The sequence below is a fragment of the Sardina pilchardus genome, chromosome 5 (genome assembly GCF_963854185.1).
Source record: "Sardina pilchardus chromosome 5, fSarPil1.1, whole genome shotgun sequence".
In the NCBI taxonomy this organism is placed as follows: Eukaryota; Metazoa; Chordata; class Actinopteri; order Clupeiformes; family Clupeidae; genus Sardina; species Sardina pilchardus.
In genome coordinates, this window is record NC_084998.1 from 34,769,348 (window position 1) to 34,783,659 (window position 14,312).

The following is a 14,312-nucleotide window of genomic DNA, read 5'->3' on the forward strand; positions in this document are numbered from 1 at the left end:
CATGTACCTAGCAACCAACATAGCAACCATTAAAATTAAGTGTTTATGACCGCTTCCATAGCAACCAACATGATTATACTGCAGTAACTTCTTGTTTCCTGATAGTGGCCACCATGGATACCCTAGCAACAAATGTTTCAAAATAAAAGTCCTCACTAGCAAGTTAGCTAGTTAGCATGGTTAGCATAGTTAGCATTGTTAGCATAGTTAGCATTTTTAGCATAACTGCAAAAAATCATCAACTAAGTTAGCTAATCAACCTGGTTAGCATTGTTAGCATATTTAGCATAGTTAGCATCTTTAACATTACTGCTAGAAATCATCAGTTAAGTCAGCTAATCAACCTGGTTAGCATTGTTAATAAAGTTAGCATTGCTAGCATAATTAGCATTTTTAACATAACTGCTAGAAATCATTAGCTAAGTTAGCTAATCAACATTTTAACATGAATAGAAATCATTAGTTAAGTTAGAACTGGAATGTTTCATCTTTAAACAGTCTACCTTCACACTATCAACTCTCTGTAAACTATGCAACCACCATGTTTACCCTAGCTACACCTTAGTAACCATATCTACATTATCTATCTATTTTTGCATTTTCATGCACTGGTAATTCCTTGGAATTGCATTTCTAGTTATTATTATTATTCTTTTTACCTTTTTGTGCGCGCTATTCAGCCCGAACCGCTTAACGTACAAACTTGGTTGAAACACCGTTCTGTAGATCTTCCAAATATCTACTAGACAATCTATTTGACATTTTTGAGAAGTTTATACTTTTTGAGATATTTGTAATTAAAAGTGTATTTTTCCCCCATAGACTTAAATGGAGAATGTGATGTCATAATGAGCCAGAACTCTCAGTTCCCAGTCTAGTTAGAACACTGCCCTGTGAATCCAACTGTCACTTTTAATCAAAGATTCTAGAACAGAGTTCCACTTTAGAATGTTTGGCTTTAAGCATCTCTCTCTCTCCCTGAACTACACATCCTATTGATGTGTTTCCTGTGTGTCAAAATAAAAGTCTACCCAACAGATTGCATCCCCTCGTGTAATTCCTCGGGAATTGCATTTCTAGTTACAGTGCATGAAAATGCACTGTACTGTTCTTCCTAGGCTTCTTCTTATTACAGTGCATGAAAATGCACTGTACTGTTCTTCCTAGTCTTCTTCAACTTCTTATTATTACAGTGCATGAAAATGCACTGTACTGTTATCCCTAGGCTTCTTCTTCTTCTTCTTCTTCTACTACTTCTTATTATTCTTCTTCTAACGCACGCAATTCAGCTTGAACCGTTTAACGTAGAAACTTCATTCAAACTGTGTTACGAAGGTCTTGCTTAGGACTTCAGCGCAATGTATTTTTTAACTTTGTAACTTTTATACTTTTTAAACTATAAATTAAAAACTATTAACAATTTCCCCATAGACTTAACATTGCTCATTATGACATCACGGCAGCAATTAGAATGTTACCCCAGCTGGTCAGCCACCTGGGCACCAACTGTCAGTTTCTCTCAGGCTCCTCTCTGAAGACTACATATTCTGTTCCCCTGTATCCTCTGCGCACAACAGTATCAAAATAAGTCCTCCTAATTCCATCCAACTTTATATCCATTCATCTTCTTCAAACCATTCACTCATCCACCCATTCTAAACAGTCTGCCTATCAACAACATCAATTAGACGCTCTACATTGAACTTTTAAACAATCTACTCTGTCTCAGGCTGGCTCTCTTAAGACTAGCCAGTTAAATTGATTACACCTGTATCTGTATCCACTACTCTCAGTAGAGAGCTGTGTCTCTCCATTCTACAAGAATATAAGGCACATTCCATCTAACATTCTATCCATTCGTCTTCTTCAGACCATTCACTCATCCACCCATTAAACTGTCTATCAACATCTATTAAACAATCTGTCTATCAATATCCATTAAACTCTCTGTCTATCAACATTAATTAGACTATCTACATTCAACTTTTAAATTATTTACTCTGTCTCAGGCTTTAAGAGTACTCTGGCTCTCTTAAGACTAGCCAGTTAAATTGATTACACCTGTGTCAACTACTCTCAGAGAGCTGTATCAGTGTCTCTCTTAACAAGAATATAAGGCACATTCCATCCAACCTTCTATCCATTCATCTTCTTCAGACCATTCACTCATCCACCCATTAAACTGTCAATCAATATCTATTAAACAATCTGCCTATCAACATCCATTAAACATTCTGTCTATCAACATTAATTAGACTATCTACATACAACTTTTAAAGTATTTACTGTGGGTCCCTCTCAAGCAGCGTTTATATGTCCTCCCTCGCTCCTCGATCCTCAATGATCTACATAAAGAAAGATAGAAGAAGGGCTAGACTATCCCATTGTTGCCGCTCCATCATTCTTTATGTAGATCAGTGAGGAGCGAGAGAGGACGCGTAAACGCTATGAGAGGCACCTTCTGTCTCAGGCTTTAAGCATACAATCTCATTAAGACTACAGATCCTGTTTCACTACTTCCTCTGTCCACAACTGTTTCAAAATAAAGGTCCTCACTGCAATAATACACTATTAAATCATTTAACCATTGAAACTACTCAACTATTGAACTGTTCAACCATTCCAACTGTCAGTTATCACTCACTATGCCTCCAGTCAACTACATGAAACCTCCATGTACCTAGCAACCAACATAGCAACCATTACAATTAAGTGTTTATGACTGTTTCCATAGCAACCAACATGATTATACTGCAGTAACTTCTTGTTTCCTGATAGTGGCCACCATGGATACCCTAGCAACAAATGTTTCAAAATAAAAGTCCTCACTAGCAAGTTACCTAGTTAGCATGGTTGGCATAGTTAGCATTGTTGGCATTTTTAGCATAACTGCAAAAAATCATCAACTAAGTTAGCTAATCAACCTGGTTAGCATTGTTAGCAAATTTAGCATTGTTGGCATAGTTAGCATTTTTAGCATTACTGCTAGAAATCATCGGTTAAGTTAGCTAATCAACCTGGTTAGCATTGTTAGTAAGGTTAGCATTGCTAGCATAATTAGCATTTTTAGCATAACTGCTAGAAATCATTAGCTAAGTTAGCTAATCAACATTTTAACATGAATAGAAATCATTAGTTAAGTTAGAACTGGAATGTTTCATCTTTAAACTGTCTACCTTCACACTATCAACTCTCTGTAAACTATGCAACCACCATGTTTACCCTAGCTACACCTTAGTAACCATATCTACATTATCTATCTATTTTTGCATTTTCATGCACTGGTAATTCCTTGGAATTGCATTTCTAGTTCTTCTTCTAACGCACGCAATTCAGCTTCAACCGCTTAACGTAGAAACTCCATTCAAACTATGTCGCGTAGGTCTTACTTACGCGATGTGGGCTTTGTATTTTTCAACTTTGTAACTTTTATACTTTTTAAACTATTAGTTAAAAACTATTACAATTTCCCCCATAGACTTAACATTGCTCATTATGACATCACGGCAGCAATTAGAATCTTATGCCAGGTGGCCGGCCACCTGGGCACCAACTGTCAGTTTCTCTGGCTTTAAGCATGCAGTCTCTCAGAAGACTACATATCCTGTTAACTGTTTCCTCTGTCCACAACTGTTTCAAAATAAAAGTCCTCACTGCAATAATACTCTATTAAATCATTTAACCATTGAAACTACTCAACTATTGAACTGTTCAACCATTACAACTGTCAGTTATCATCCACTATGCCTCCAGTCAACTACATGAAACCTCCATGTACCTAGCAACCAACAAAGCAACCATTAAAATTAAGTGTTCATGACCGTTTCCATAGCAACCAACATGATTATACTGCAGTAACTTCTTGTTTCCTGATAGTGGCCACCATGGATACCCTAGCAACAAATGTTTCAAAATAAAAGTCCTCACTAGCAAGTTAGCTAGTTAGCATGGTTAGCATAGTTAGCATTTTTAACATAGCTGCAAAAAACATCAACTAAGTTAGCTAATCAACCTGGTTAGCATTGTTAGCAAATTTAATATTGTTAGCATAGTTAGCATGTTTAGCATTACTGCTAGAAATCATCGGTTAAGTTAGCTAATCAACCTGGTTAGCATTGTTAGTTAAGTTAGCATTGTTAGCATAATTAGCATTTTTAGCATAACTGCTAGAAATCATTAGCTAAGTTAGCTATTCAACATTTTAACATGAATAGAAATCATTAGTTAAGTTAGTAGTGGAATGTTTCATCTTTAAACTGTCTACCTTCACACTATCAACTCTCTGTAAACTATGCAACCACCATGTTTACCCTAGCTACACCTTAGTAACCATATCTAAATTACATTATCTATCTATTTTTGCATTTTCATGCACTGGTAATTCCTTGGAATTGCAATTCTAGTTATTATTCTTCTTCTAACGCACGCAAATCAGCTAGAACCGTTTAACGTAGAAACTTCATTCAAACTGCGTTACGTAGGTCTTACTTAGGACATGTGTGCTATGACTTTTCAACTTTGTAACTTTTATACTTTTTAAACTATTAGTTAAAAACTATTACAATTTCCCCCATAGACTTAACATTGCTCATTATGACATCACTGCAGCAATTAGAATCTTACGCCAGGTGGCCGGCCACCTGGGCACCAACTGTCAGTTTCTCTGGCTTTAAGCATACAGTCTCTCAGAAGACTACACATATCCTGTTAAACTGTTTCCTCTGTCCACAACTGTTTCAAAATAAAAGTCCTCAATGCAATAATACACTATTAAATCATTTAACCATTGAAACTACTCAACTATTGAACTGTTCAACCATTCCAACTGTCAGTTATCATCCACTATGCCTCCAGTCAACTACATGAAACCTCCATGTACCTAGCAACCAACATAGCAACCATTAAAATTAAGTGTTTATGACTGTTTCCATAGCAACCAACATGATTATACTGCAGTAACTTCTTGTTTCCTGATAGTGGCCACCATGGATACCCTAGCAACAAATGTTTCAAAATAAAAGTCTTCACTAGTAAGTTAGCTAGTTAGCATGGTTAGCATAAGCTAGTTAGCATGGTTAGCATAGTTAGCATTGTTAGCATTTTTAGCATTACTGCAAAAAATCATCAACTAAGTTAGCTAATCAACCTGGTTAGCATTGTTAGCAAATTTAGCATTGTTAGCATAGTTAGCATTTCTAGCATTACTGCTAGAAATCATCGGTTAAGTTAGCTAATCAACCTGGTTAGCATTGTTAGTAAAGTAGCATTGCTAGCATAATTAGCATTTTAGCTTAACTGCTAGAAATCATTAGCTAAGTTAGCTAATCAACATTTTAACATGAATAGAAATCATTAGTTATGTTAGAACTGGAATGTTTCATCTTTAAACTGTCTACCTTCACACTATCAACTCTCTGTAAACTATGCAACCACCAAGTTTACGCTAGCTACACCTTAGTAACCATATCTACATTATCTATCTATTTTTGCATTTTCATGCACTGGTAATTCCTTGGAATTGCATTTCTAGTTATAATTATTATTATTATTTTTACCTTTTTGTGCGCGCTATTCAGCCCGAACCGCTTAACGTACAAACTTGGTTGAAACACCGTTCAGTAGATCTTCCAAATATCTACTAGACAATCTATTTGACATTTTTGAGAAGTTTATACTTTTTGAGATATTTGTAATTAAAAGTGTATTTTTCCCCCATAGACTTTAATGGAGAATGTGATGTCATAATGGGCCAGAACTCTCAGTTCCCAGTCTAGTTAGAACACTGCCCTGTGAATCCAACTGTCACTTTTAATCAAAGATTCTAGAACAGAGTTCCACTTTAGAATGTTTTGCTTAAAGCATACAATCTGGCTCTCCCTGAACTACACATCCTATTGAAGTGTTTCCTGTGTGTCAAAATAAAAGTCTACCCAACAGATTGCATCCCCTCGTGTAATTCCTCGGGAATTGCATTTCTAGTTACAGTGCATGAAAATGCACTGTACTGTTCTTCCTATGCTTCTTCTTCTTATTATTCTTCTTCTAACGCACGCAAATCAGCTAGAACCGTTTAACGTAGAAACTTCATTCAAACTGCGTTACGTAGGTCTTACTTAGGACATGTGTGCTATGACTTTTCAACTTTGTAACTTTTATACTTTTTAAACTATTAGTTAAAAACTATTACAATTTCCCCCATAGACGTAAAGGGATATTCCGCCATTTTTGGAAATACGCTCATTTTCCACCTCCCCTCGAGCAAAACAATCGATATTTACCTTGCTCCCGTTCATCCAGCCATTCTGTGAGTCTGGCGATACAACTTTTAGCTTCAGCCTAGCATAGATCATTGAATCGGATTAGACCGTTAGCTTCTCGCCTGCTAGCTTCATGTTTAAAAGTGACTAAGATTTCTGGTAATTTTCCCATTTAAAATGTGTCTCCTCTCAAGTTAGAAAGTGCAATAAGACCAACTGAAAATGAAACCTGGCGTTTTTCTAGGCTGATTTGACATGGAACTACACTCTCATCTGGCGTAATAATCAAGGCAACTTGCAAACTACTGGCACTACTACTGCTTGTTGTCTATGGGGACTATTTTCAGATGCTGCGTACGATATCACTGCGCCTATGGTACGTTTGCAAGTTGCCTTGATTATTACGCCAGATGAGAGTGTAGTTCCATGTCAAATCAGCCAAGAAAAACGCCAGGTTTCATTTTCAGTTGGTCTTATTGCACTTTCTAACTTGAGAGGAGACACGTTTTAAATGGGAAAATTACCAGAAATCTTAGTCACTTTTAAACATGAAGCTAGCAGGCGAGAAGCTAATGGTCTAATCCGATTCAATGATCTATGCTAGGCTGAAGCTAAAAGTTGTATCGCCAGACTCACAGAATGGCTGGATGAACGGGAGCAAGGTAAATATCGATTGTTTTGCTCGAGGGGAGGTGGAAAATGAGCGTATTTCCAAAAATGGCGGAATATCCCTTTAACATTGCTCATTATGACATCACTGCAGCAATTAGAATCTTACGCCAGGTGGCCGGCCACCTGGGCACCAACTGTCAGTTTCTCTGGCTTTAAGCATACAGTCTCTCAGAAGACTACACATATCCTGTTAAACTGTTTCCTCTGTCCACAACTGTTTCAAAATAAAAGTCCTCAATGCAATAATACACTATTAAATCATTTAACCATTGAAACTACTCAACTATTGAACTGTTCAACCATTCCAACTGTCAGTTATCATCCACTATGCCTCCAGTCAACTACATGAAACCTCCATGTACCTAGCAACCAACATAGCAACCATTAAAATTAAGTGTTTATGACTGTTTCCATAGCAACCAACATGATTATACTGCAGTAACTTCTTGTTTCCTGATAGTGGCCACCATGGATACCCTAGCAACAAATGTTTCAAAATAAAAGTCTTCACTAGTAAGTTAGCTAGTTAGCATGGTTAGCATAAGCTAGTTAGCATGGTTAGCATAGTTAGCATTGTTAGCATTTTTAGCATTACTGCAAAAAATCATCAACTAAGTTAGCTAATCAACCTGGTTAGCATTGTTAGCAAATTTAGCATTGTTAGCATAGTTAGCATTTCTAGCATTACTGCTAGAAATCATCGGTTAAGTTAGCTAATCAACCTGGTTAGCATTGTTAGTAAAGTAGCATTGCTAGCATAATTAGCATTTTAGCTTAACTGCTAGAAATCATTAGCTAAGTTAGCTAATCAACATTTTAACATGAATAGAAATCATTAGTTATGTTAGAACTGGAATGTTTCATCTTTAAACTGTCTACCTTCACACTATCAACTCTCTGTAAACTATGCAACCACCAAGTTTACGCTAGCTACACCTTAGTAACCATATCTACATTATCTATCTATTTTTGCATTTTCATGCACTGGTAATTCCTTGGAATTGCATTTCTAGTTAGAGGGGATGCATCCCCTCTATTGAAATCCGGTCGCTTCTTATTATTATTATTATTCTTTTTACCTTTTTGTGCGCGCTATTCAGCCCGAACCGCTTAGCGTACAAACTTGGTTGAAACACCGTTCAGTAGATCTTCCAAATATCTACTAGACAATCTATTTGACATTTTTGAGAAGTTTATACTTTTTGAGATATTTGTAATTAAAAGTGTATTTTTCCCCCATAGACTTTAATGGAGAATGTGATGTCATAATGGGCCAGAACTCTCAGTTCCCAGTCTAGTTAGAACACTGCCCTGTGAATCCAACTGTCACTTTTAAGCAAAGATTCTAGAACAGAGCTCCACTATAGAATCTTTGCCTTTAAGCATACAATCTGGCTCTCCCTGAACTACACATAGTATAGAAGTGTTTCCTGTGTGTCAAAATAAAAGTCTACCCAGCAGATTGCATCCCCTCGTGTAATTCCTCGGGAATTGCATTTCTAGTTATAATTATTATTATTATTTTTACCTTTTTGTGCGCGCTATTCAGCCCGAACCGCTTAACGTACAAACTTGGTTGAAACACCGTTCAGTAGATCTTCCAAATATCTACTAGACAATCTATTTGACATTTTTGAGAAGTTTATACTTTTTGAGATATTTGTAATTAAAAGTGTATTTTTCCCCCATAGACTTTAATGGAGAATGTGATGTCATAATAGGCCAGAACTCTCAGTTCCCAGTCTAGTTAGAACACTGCCCTGTGAATCCAACTGTCACTTTTAATCAAAGATTCTAGAACAGAGTTCCACTTTAGAATGTTTTGCTTAAAGCATACAATCTGGCTCTCCCTGAACTACACATCCTATTGAAGTGTTTCCTGTGTGTCAAAATAAAAGTCTACCCAACAGATTGCATCCCCTCGTGTAATTCCTCGGGAATTGCATTTCTAGTTATTATACTTTTTTCCGTCTGACCTGTTTTTTTTTTTCACCAACTTGGCATGCTCTAAAACTCTTGTAATTTGGCAGCCATTTGTAGAATTGCAATCGAAACTCAGAGGCCCTTTCCGAAACCAGTCCCTACTCACTTCGACTCGGTTAGCGAGTGAACTTCCTTTTCAAGTCCACTCGTGGGTGCGGAGAACACTCGCATTTGAAGGGTTAGGGGGTTAAAACAGCGCTACATTTCGGATGCGCTTGAAGGGAGAAGGAAGTTGACGTCATATTCGTTTTCATAGAAATTATGAAGCCAATATATATTAAATCGCCAATTAAGATGTTCTGGACACCCCTATGTATTAGGATATACATCCCTCTTCTCTCCTTTCATTACTATGAGTGAGGAGTTGCATTTTATGCTTTATTTAACATCAAATTATAAAAGTGCTGTAAATGCGACCTGCACATGTATTCAAATATTACAGCCTACTTCTGTACGATCTTGCACATTTTACTGAGTATCAAACTGAACATGAGTTGTTACAATGTAGCTTAAATCACGCTTTTGTCTGTAAATGCCGTCATACGGACCAAAAAACAACTGGCAGGGAGATACACGAGCTGCACGAACACTTGAAAACGGTTGCACCTGCGTTTCAAGTCAGCATCGATGCTGACTTGCTCCTGGAGGCGTGGTAGCCCCTCTCCCTAGGCACTTCACTCGACTCAAAATTCGTTTCGGATGATACTTAATGTGGCGGACCCTCGCGTGAACGCGCAAACGAAGTGGAAGTGTGTAGTGTTAGGATTTAGGGGCTGGTTTCGGAAAGGGCCAGAGACAGAGCTTTGGCCTAGGGTGTGGCTGAAGTCACTGAAGTCACCTGAAGTCACATCCCTCTGACTGCCCTACCATCGCCATTGCCTTCGCCATCCCTATGATTGCCCTACCATCGCCTGCTGTGGTTCCCTGCCCGAATCTTTGGCCCACGCATCCCAGCGACCCATCACTTTCCGAAATAACTAATGGATTACTAATGGACAATTTATTCCCTACACTGGATTATTTGAACTTTCATTGTCATCGTAATTTTCAAACTACAAATGACTGTACTGTAACTGACCCAAGGCAGATGGGTTGGGCCCTTGAGTCGTGGATCTGTCTGAGGTTTCTTCCTATATGTATCTCCAATTCTAGGGAGTTTTTCCTTGCCCCTGTCACTCATGGACTATCTTTGAATGTCTAACACTCTGTAAAGCGCCATGAGACATGTGTAATGTATTGGCGCTCTATAAGCGACATTAAATTGAAATTGAAATTGTGGCTCAGGGACTCTATAGCGCCACCTAGCGCGCTCCCTGTTGTGGTTGACACATACATTCACGGAAATGAACCAAATTTGGTGGACATGTGTGTTGTATGAATCTGAACAAGTTTTACATTTAAACTACATAGTGAATCGTAGAAGAATTTGAGTTATGATTATGATTATGATTTTTGCACATCACGTATTTTGAAACACTTCTCCTAGACGGTTTATCGAAATCATGTCATATAAGCACTCATATGATCTTGAGGGGTTGCCCGAGAGGAATTGCAACCAGATTTTTGAATTTTTGAAGTATATTGAAATGGCGAAGGTTTGAATTATGGCGTTTTATTAAGAAACAGGAAGTTGGTGTTATAGGCAGAAAAAAGGTTATGAATTGGATGTAATTTGGCAGCTACATGTGGAATTGCTTCTGCTAGTCAGAGACAGAGCTCTGGCCTAAGGTGTGGCTTTGGGACTCTATAGCACCACCTAGCAGCACGTTATCTGTTGTGGTTGACACAAACATTCACGAAAATGAACCAAATTTGGTGGACTTGTGTGTTATTGCTATGGCTAGTCAGAGACAGAGCTTTGGCCTAGGGTGTGGCGTAGGGACTCTATAGCGCCACCTAGTGCGTTGTCTGTTGTGGTTGACACATACATTCACGAAAATGAACCAAATTTGGTGGGCTTGTGTATTATTGCTATCGGTAGTCAAAGATAGAGCTCTGGCCTAGGGTGTGGTTTAGGGACTCTATAGCGCCACCTAGCGCATTGTCTGTTGTGGTTGACACATACATTCACGAAAATTAACCAAATTTGATGGGCTTGTGTGTTATTCCTGTTGCTAGTCAGAGACAGGGCTCTGGCCTAGGGTGTGGCTTAGGAACTCTATAGCGCCACCTAGAGCGTTGTTTGTTGTGGTTGACAGAAACATTCACAAAAATGAACCAAATTTGGTGGGCTTGTGTGTTATTGCTGCCGCTAGTCAAAGACAGAGCTCTGGCCTCGGGTGTGGCTTAGGGACTCTATAGCGACACCTAGCGCATTGTCTGTTGTGGTTGACACGTACATTCACGAAAATGAACAAAATTTGGTGGGCATGTGTTTTGCTATAGCTATTCAGAGACAGAGCTCTGGCCGAGGGTGTGGCTTAGGGACTCTATAGCGCCACCTAGTGTGTTACCTGTTGTGGTTGACATATACATTCACGAAAATGAATAAAATTTGGTGAGCTTGTGTGTTATTACTGCCGCAAGTCAGAAACAGAGCTCTGGCCTAGGGTGTGGCTTAGGGACTCTATAGCGCCACCTATCGCATTGTCTGTTGTGGTTGATACATCCACGAAAATGAACCACATTTGGTGGGCATGTGTGTTATTACTACTGCTAGTCAAGGATAGAGCTCTGGCCTAGGGTGTGGCTTAGGGACTGTATAGCGCCACCTAACACATTGTCTACTATGGTTGACACATTCACGAAAATGAACCACATTTGGTGGGCATGAGTGTTATTGCTACAGCTAGTCAGGGATAGAGCTCTGGCCTAGGGTGTGGCTAAGAGACTCTATAGCGCCACCTAGCACATTGTCTATTATTGTTGACACAGACATTCACGACAATTAGGTACACTTGTGTGTTATTGCTGCCACTAGTCATAGACAGAGCTCTGGCTTTGGGTGTGGCTTTGGGACTCTATAGCGCCACCTAGCTTGTTGTCTGTTGTGGTTGACACATACATTGACGAAAATTAACCAAATTTGGTGGGCATGTGTGTTGCTCATGCACATGCCCACCCACAAGTACGCGTTGCTTTGTTAGATTCCGCAAATGTCACGGCTCCGCACCGCAGGTGCTCGGGCCCGCCATCGCCGCTTGCGGCTATATTTAGGGCCCGAGCACCGAGGTGCGGCCACTGAAAGTGGCTGCACCGTAGGTGCAAGGCCCTATTGTTTTTGCTCAGATTATTGGGGGCCAAGCAGCGAAGCTGCGAAGCACCCATAGTGTTTGTACCTTTTCCTATTATATATTCTTCTCCTCTGGAAGTCTATGGCAGCCCATAGATCCATACAGTAAAAAGTTGTGAAATTTGGCACACTTATTCTACACACAACTCTAAGCACTTTCACCAATTTACAGACTCCAGACCTCAAACCTCTAGCGCCACCAACAGGTCAAAATTCATCAATTTTTCAACAACATTAATGCAAATATCTCTGCCATGCTTGAACCTATCAAGCTCAAACTTGCTCAGTGTATTAAGGCAAGAGTCAAGGCCCCACCCACCAATTAACAAGACTTTTCCATGAACGCTGTAGCGCCACCAACAGACCAAAGTCAAAACTTTCAAAAGGCTACTCCGGTCACAAATTTCATCCGATTCTCACCAAAATTTGCACACATCATCTTCAGACCATGCCTTCTTATTGCATTGCTTTTTGGAAGAATTGACAAAATTATTTGCCCGTAACAGCCAATCAACTTAGGCGGCGAAGCCGCCACACAGTTATTAAACTTATATCTCTATGGAAGCCATAGAACCATACTGTAAAAAGTTCTGAAATTTAACACACATATTCCGCTATGGCCAATGGCCACTTTCCCCAATTTACAGACTCCAGACGCCAAAACTGTAGCGCCACCAACAGGTCAAAATTCATCAATTTTTCAACAACATTAATGTAAATATCTCTGCTATGCTTGAACCTATCAAGCTGAAACATCCTGAGTGTATTAAGGCAAAAGGTATGGCCCCACCCACCAATTCACAAGACTTTTCCATTAACGCTGTAGCGCCACCAACAGACCAAGATCAAAACTTTCAAAAGGTTTCACAGGTCACAAATTTCCTCCATTTCTCACCAAAATTTGCACACACCATCTTCAGACCATGCCTTCTTATTGCATTGCTTTCTGGAAGAATTGACAAAATAATTTGCGCGTAACAGCCAATCAAAATTGGCGGCGAAGCCGCCACACAGACATTAAACCCATATCTTTATGGAAGCCTTAGAACCATACAGTAAAAAGTTCTGAAATTTAACACCCATATTTCCCTATGGCCAATGACCACTTTCCCCAATTTACAGACTCCAGACCCCAAAACTCTAGCGCCACCAACAGGTCAAAATTCATCAATTTTTCAACAACATTAATGCAAATATCTCTGCTATGCTTGAACCTATCAAGCTCAAACTTGCTCAGTGTATTAAGACAAAAGTCAAGGCCCCACCCACCAATTAACAAGACTTTTCCATGATTGCTGTAGTGCCACCAACAGACCAAGTTCAAAACTTCCAAAAAGTTTCACAGGTCTTAAATTTCATCCGATTCTCACCAAAATTTGCACAAACCATCTTCAGACCATGCCTTCTTACTGCATTGCTTTGTGGAACAATTGACGCAAGTGCTCGCCTCTAACAGCCAATCCAAATTGGCGGTGAAGCCGCCACACCGGAAGTGAACCTACATCTCAGCAAGGCTTTCACGTATCAAGACTTGGGAACACATCCCAAGGACACACACAAACAAAAAAAAAAATAGAAATTAATTTTTTCTTAACATCCACTCTCTCTCTGTCCCAAACCCAGACAAAGGCACATACACTGTCCTCTACGGTGGTCGTGGGGGGCGGGGGTTCCATTTGCACACGCCCACTCTCCCATTTCATGTGTTTTGACCACTAGGGTATAATCACATGAAGTCATCTCATTTTTCGTTCATGTTTTCATCTCTCTCTCAAACTCAGACACAAGCACACACACTCTCCTCTATGGTGGTCATGGTGCTATGCTTGAACCTATCAAGCTCAAACTTGCTCAGTGTATTAAGGCAAAAGTCAAGGCCCCACCCACCAATTAACAAGACTTTTCCATGATTGCTGTAGCGCCACTAGGGGCGCTATAATTAGCAAAACTTTCTCGGATCGACACCAAACTTGGTACGTGGACTTGTGAGCACATCCTTAGGACCTGCGTAAATTTGGTGAAGTTTGAACACTAGGGGCGCTATAATTAGCAAAACTTTCTCGGATCACCACCAAACTTGGTACGTGGACTTGTGAGCACATTCTGAGAACCTGCGCTAAATTTGGTGACGTTTGAACACTAGGGGCGCTATAATTAGCAAAACTTTC